The sequence below is a fragment of the Cebus imitator genome, unplaced genomic scaffold, assembly GCF_001604975.1.
Source record: "Cebus imitator isolate Cc_AM_T3 unplaced genomic scaffold, Cebus_imitator-1.0 Scaffold496, whole genome shotgun sequence".
NCBI classification, from domain to species: domain Eukaryota; kingdom Metazoa; phylum Chordata; class Mammalia; order Primates; family Cebidae; genus Cebus; species Cebus imitator.
In genome coordinates, this window is record NW_016107811.1 from 1450513 (window position 1) to 1457852 (window position 7340).

Here is a 7340-nt window from a genome sequence, read left to right on the forward strand (position 1 = left end):
CCTTCCCTTCCCACCCCTCCCCTTTCCCTCCTCTCCCCTTCCCTTCCCTTCCCTTTCTCTCTTTCGTTCGTTCTTTCTCTTTTTTTGAGACAGAGTTTCACTCTTGTTGCCCAGGCTGGAGTGCAATGGCAGGATCTTGGTTCACCGCAACCCCCGCCTCCCGGGTTCAAGTAATTCTCCTGCCTCAGCCTCCTGAGTCCTGAGTAGCTGGGATTACAGGCATGCACCACCATGCCTGGCTACTTTTGTATTTCTAGTGGAGACAGGGTTTCTCCATGTTGGTCAGGATGGTCTCGAACTCCCAACCTCAGTAGATCCACCCACCTTGGCCTCCCAAAGTGCTGGGATTACAGGCATGAGCCACTGTGCCCAGCTTCACAAGATCTTTTCTCTGTGTGTGTCTGTGTCCAGATTTCCTCTTCTAATAAGGATATCAGCCTTATTGGATTAGGGTCCACCCAATAACCTCATTTTAATTATCCCCACAAATACCCAATCTCCAAATATGGTCACATTCTGCAGTGCTAGGGGTTGGGATTTCAACATACAAATTTGGAGGTGGAAGTAGGGGGATACAATTCAGCCTCTAACACTGGATTTATTGGTTGGTGTGAAAGTAATTGCGGATTTTGCCATTACTTTTTTTTTTTTTTTTTTTTTTTTGACAGAGTCCTGCTCTTGTCACCCAGGCTGGAGTGCAATGGCACAATGGAGTTGCTCACTGCAACCTCTGCCTCCCAGGTTCAAGCGATTCTCCTATCTCAGACTCCCGAGTAGCTGTGATTACAGGCACCCACCACCACGCCCAGCTAATTTTTGTATTTTTAGTAGAAACGGGGTTTCACCATGTTGGCCAGGCTGGTCTTGAACTCCTGACCTTGTGATCCGTCTGCCTCGGCCTCCCATAGTGCTGGGATTACAGGTGTGAGACACCGTGCCTGGCCTGTCATTACTTTCAATGGCGAAAAACACAAATTTCTTTTGCCCCAACCTAGTAACTGTAGTTGATTCATTTTCGTGACTGCATAGTATTCTATCGCATGAATATACCTCAGTGTAGTTATCCATTCTCCTGTTGATGGACACTTGAGTTGTTTCCAGTTTGGGAGCATTAAAGACAATGCTACCTTGAACATTCTTTTACCTGTAACTTGGTGTTCATGTGCATGAGTTTCTCTAGAGCATATAACTAGAAATAGAACAACTGAGTCATAGGGTATAGTTATCTTCAATTTTAGGAGCTATCAATTTTCCAAAGTGGTTGCACCAATCTCCCTACTCCCCAGCCATATGTTCTCATATCTTGGTTGCTCTACTTCCTCATCAGCACTTGGTATTGTAAACCAAAAATAAAATTCTAAGCCCTACAACTGACTGAATGGACCTCCCCCAACCCCCCATCTTGGCCAACAGGACTTAAAAACCGAGTTCCTGGCCATGACGAGACAGGAGGTCAGACTGCAATTTGGACACAACTGAGCAGCATTGTATTTATGTGTTTATTTTTTAGAGACAGGGTCTTGCTCTGTCACCCAGACTGGAGTGAAGTTACATGCCCATAACTCCCTGCAGCCTCCAAGTCCTGGGCTTAAGCGATTCTCTCACACCAGCCTCCCGAAGTGCTGGGATTACAGGTTGAGCCACTGCCTCCGGCCTAACTGATCAGCTTTAATGTTAAAATAGAGGTCATAAGACTGGTAGAATGAACTCTTTATGACTATAAGATACCAAACTACAAACAGACCTAAGGCCGCGCAATGCAAGGGTTAAGCCACTATACTCCCCTGCACTTAAAAAATAAACTCTGTTCCAACTGCCACAAGGTTTTTCTTTTTCTCTAGCAGCTAAACAAGCACTGGCCTTGAAATAAGGAATATTAAAATCATTTGCAGCTCATCCGCCGCCAGATGCTACCTAACTGACCCCCTGTTCCACAAGCCACACCACAGCTTTGATTGGACAAGAGTTATTTCAGTAACTTTCTCCTGATGAGAAGACCACCAACTGTGGACTGGTCTGGCTGGTTTACAGAGCCTGCACACTTGAGTGACTTTGTGTCCTGAAAAGACCTTTTGACATATAGAGCCTAACTGTACTACATTTAAATGTGACATTTAAAAATCTCCACTGCAAAGAGAACATGGGTCATGTGTAACGTGCATGTTTATTCAAGTATGCATGTATTAGGACCACCTCCATGAATATTCATAGCTCCTCCTGTATCCTGAATGCCTATGCTTAGCCAACCATTCAGCCTAAATTCCTGTCTTACCCCTCCCTCTTTCCCTCAAAGTGTCTGCATCTGGGCTTTCACCAAGACTAACACTTCCCAGCCTGTCAGAATGGCCACCTTGCCGGCTATAACTCTTAAGTGTTTTGTTGTTGTTGTTGTTGTTTAGAGATGGAGTTTCGCTCTTGTTGCCCAGGCTGGAGTGCAATGGCGCGATCTCAGCTCACCGCAACCTCTGCCTCCTGCGTTCCAGCAATTCTCCTGCCTCAGCCTCCCAAGTAGCTGGGATTGCAGCAGCTGCAACAACACCCAACTAATTCTGTATTTTTAGTAGAGACAGGGTTTCCTCCATGTTGGTCAGGCTAGTCTCGAACTCCTGACCTCAGGTGATCTGCCTGCCTCAGCCTCCCAAAGTGCTGGGATTACAGGCATGAGCCACCGCGCCCGGCCAGGCTATAACTCTTTATAAGAAACAAAGCTCTCCTTTTCAAATGTATATATTGAGTGAATTTTTAGTTAACAGCATTATTGAACTTCTCAATGTTAATTGTGAGGTGCTTTTGTATTTCCCTGATGACTAAAGAGGCTGAGTACATTTTCACATTCACCATTTGGAGCTCCTAATTTGTGATGTACCTGTTCAAGTCTTGCTAGCTTTTCTCTTGTCTTTTTAAACATTTTTTAATCTCTTCACTTTCTATGCTCATGATAATTTTAAGGGCATAATTAACACTTTCCTGCCACAGCACCTTAGAACCATTTGATCCACACTGAAAATGTGTATTAATTTGAATCTCAGAGAGCAAGTGTTGGAGGTTCCATGCCTCCCTTCTTGAAAGCCCTTGGGCTTCTTATAAACATTCCATCCTTCCCCTCCAATTTCCTGCCTCCACATATGGATACAGCCTCACTTCCTACTTAACCTGCTGCTACACCACCCTCACAGGATTATGAAAATTGAATGCAATCATGTGTATATGTCCAGCATGATCCTTAGAACCGTGTACAGTATTACTAAATACGAGCAGGGTGCGGCGGCTCACACCTGTCATCCCAGCACTTTGGGAGGCCAAGGCAGGTGGATCACCTGAGGTCAGGAGTTTGAGACCAGCCTGGCCAACATGGTGAAACCCCATCTCTACTAAAAATACAAAAATTAGCCCAGGCATGGTGGTGGGTGCCTATAGTCCTAGCTACTTGGGAGGCTGAGGCAGGGGAATCACTTGAACCCTGGAGACAGAGGTTGCAGTGAGCTGAGATTGCACCACCACACTCCAACCTGGGTGACAGAGACTTTGTCTAAAAAAAAAGACTTCCCTTCCCCCTTCTTGATGCTGTGTGGAGCGGAAGATGAGCAATAGCCAAGAGTACCATGTACTGAGTACTCCTGAGTGCTAGGTGGTATTCTGAGTTACGGATTTTACTCGGGGCAGTAATGCCCCCCATCTTTGCCTTTCCTGCCTGGAACTTGGAGCTCTAGTAAGCGTCTTAAACCATGAATTGTAGTCCTCAAGGATAAAAGAGCCTGGCTGACTGACACAATGGAGCCACCAGACGAGTCCTTAAAAGACAATTTGTTGAGCCGGGCGCGGTGGCTCAAGCCTGTAATCCCAGCACTTCGGGAGGCCGAGGCGGGTGGATCACGAGGTCAAGAGATGAGACCATCCTGGTCAACATGGTGAAACCCCGTCTCTACTAAAAATACAAAAAATTAGCTGGGCATGGTGGCACGTGCCTGTAACCCCAGCTACTCAGGAGGCTGAGGCAGGAGAATTGCCTGAACCCAGGAGGCGGAGGTTGCGGTGAGCCGAGATCGCGCCATTGCACTCCAGCCTGGGTAACAAGAGCGAAACTCCGTCTCAAAAAAAAAAAAAAAAAAAAAAAAAAAGACAATTTGTTTCATGTGAAAGAGAAAAGAATCTCTATCTTCTTAAAGCCACTGTTATTTGCTTTTCTATTATGTAAGACAGAGCTTAATCCTGATACTTAGGAGAAATACATGTTTTCAGTTTATTACAACCATGTGTTTGGTTGAGCCAAATTTTCCTGCTTCCATGAAAATCATTTTTGCTGGCCAGTAAATGATAATACATTTAAATGTCCACACTAAAATTTATATTTTTCAAACAGCCCATTGGGTATTTTCATGCTGATATAAGTAATTGAGACACAAGGCCTTAAGTAGCTAAGACACTGGTATTCCCTATGAAAGTATTCTTGCTCTTTATAAGAGGTTATCTTGTTTAACCAAGCACACAAAGGTATATGTCAGGATACTGAGGAGGTACTGAATTTGCTCTTCTTGAATTGAATTAAGAGCAAGTCTCCACAGAGCACTCCCAGTGTAAGTTAGCCAGGCTGTGTGTATCAAGAGAATCGAAGGTGAAACTCTCAAGCCATGGTCCTCAGTCTCAATGGCGGAATGTGATAAAGATATAGGTCATGTCACTGTCATATAGCAGGCTAATGTGTTTGGTCACCGTGTTAGTCCATTTTCACATTGCTGTAAAGAACTGCCCAAGACTGGGTAATTTATAAGCAGGTTTAATTGACTCACAGTTCTGCATGGCTGGGGAGGCCTCAGGAAACTTACAATCAGGGCAGAAGCCAAGGGGACGCAAGGCGGCAGGAAGGAGAATGAATGAAGGAAAAACTACCAAACACTTATAAAACCATCAGATCTCGTAAGAACTCACTCACTATCACAAGAACAGCATGGGGGAAACTGCCCCCATGATTCAATTACCTCCACCTCGTCTCCCCCTTGACGTGAAGATTATGGGGATTACGGGGATTACAATTCAGATGAGTTTTGGGTGGAGACACAGCTAAACCATACCAGTCACTGAATCATTATTAAAATCGGAAGTAGTACGTACATGCATGCACACACACACAAATGAGGAGGCTGAAGAGTTTAGAGGAAGGCAATGTGGTGCAGGAGTGAAAACTATGGATTCTGACTTCAGGCCCTGGATGATTCGCTTAATCTTTCTGAGACTGTTTCCTCATCTGAAAAACAGTGGGTCTTTCTTTTTTTTAAGATGGGGTTTCACCATGATGGCCAGGCTGGTCTTGAACTCCTGACCTCAGGTGATCCACCCACCTCAGCCTCCCAAAGTGCTAGGATTACAGGCGTGAGCTACCACGCCCGGGCCAAACAGTGGTTCTTAAAACTGACGTATTGTGAGGATTAAATTAGGATGTGTGTATAAAATGGCTGGCACAAAGGAAGCACTCAATAGATGTTAAATAAGGTAGGTTTGTCTTTATTTTTAACTTGTCAATAGGCTAATCTGGAGCAAAGACGGAGAAAAGACTAATCTGTCACTTCAGCAGAAGGCTTTACTCCAGGCCATCTGAGCCAACCCCCAGCCAGGCCCCAGGGAGCTAGCCCACTGAAGTCCAGACCCTGACACCCAGGCCTTTGGCGGGTCCTAGGGCCCCTCACCTCCCTAAGGGAACAATGCTCTACATCACCAAAGCCCAGAAGAGCTTTCAGGCGTAAGTACAGATTAAGTTCCAGTTTTTATTTAAAGATCCTAATTTCTGGACATTTATTTGGGGCATTACCGTGGTGGCTTAAGCTTCTTTAAGACGTTGTAAGTTGAAGTCTTTCCTTCACTTGGCTGCTAAAGTTTAATTCAGCGTAATTATTTCATATGGCATCAACTATAATAGTTTCATAATTTCTAGTATATTAAGCACTTAATATGTTGTGTCATTTGAAATCGCATATTAAATTCAGCAAAGTACATTTTAATGAGAGCTAAGTGGTGTGAAAATATTAATACAATGTGATGGTTCATCTTGGTGCTCTGATTTTGTAGGTCTGTTCCTAATGCACAAGCGCCGCACTTACCAGGTAAGGGGAGCTCTGAGCTGCCTGAGGCTCCATTGGGTGTCTGACAATACTGATATTCCTGTCTTTTGTTGTATAGCAATTTATAGTGGGATTTCTCTTGGAGCCTCACAACTCTGTAGAGTAAGTAGGAAAATCATCACTTTCATTTTAGAGATGAGAAAACAAGGTCAGCAACTGGAAGAGACTGGTGACCCAACTAGTCACAGTTGATGAGACATAAGTATGGACCTCCTTGGCCGAAAACCATTGCAGTTTTCCCCTGCATCACTGCTGCAGTCAGTGTAGCCTTGCAGGGAGTGATGTCTAGACTCCAGGGCAGCCAGGATTTGGAGAAGGTATGATGCTTTTCCTCCCATCCCTGCAAACCCACATAGAGAAATTGAGGACTAGAGAGAAGCTGACACCCCCCATGCTCAGACTTGGCAATTCCTTTTTGGACCTTCTTTCTGAGCATGCGCTCCACGCTCTAAACTTAAGCAACTTAGGCCGTTAGGCCACCCTGGGACTGCCAGAAAAACGGGACTTGATGACATAAATCATAGTGAACCTTTGACAGAGCAACGGCTCAAAATAATGATGTTATCAGTGGCAGGATTTAAGGCAAGAGGAAGAGATGATCTGGAGAGAGCTTCCCAGAACCCCTCAAACTGTACTCCCATATTCCATCTCAGTGTAAAGCGAGCCCTTGGAGTCAGAGAGATCCAAGAGCAAATTCCAGGATCGTCACGAGCTGTGTCCTTGGATAGGTCACCTAACCTCTCTAGGTCTAGGCTTTCCCTATCAGTAAAAGAGTAAGATTAACCACCACCACCCCCACCGCCCCCCATGCTTATGTCTCAGAGATACTCACATGAAATAGGACACCAGAAGACCTTGTGTTGGTGTTAAAGGGCAAGGAATCACACTAAGCTAAGTAAAAAAGTCTTACTGAGTCTACTTAGTGTCACATCTCAAAACATAACTGCATCTTAACCAGGGCCTTTGGTAGCTCAAATCCAAAGCATTAAAGACATCTAGGTGAAAATACTCCCTGACATGGCTAAAAGGAGCAAAACTTAGGGACTCCTCCCTACCCTGATATTTTCACCTTAAAAAAAGCTTATTTCATGCAGATAGTTGCAAGATAAAGGAAAGAACAGTAGGGCCGGGCGCGGTGGCTCAAGCCTGTAATCCCAGCACTTTGGGAGGCCGAGGCGGGTGGATCACGAGGTCAAGAGATCGAGACCATCCTGGTCAACATGGTGA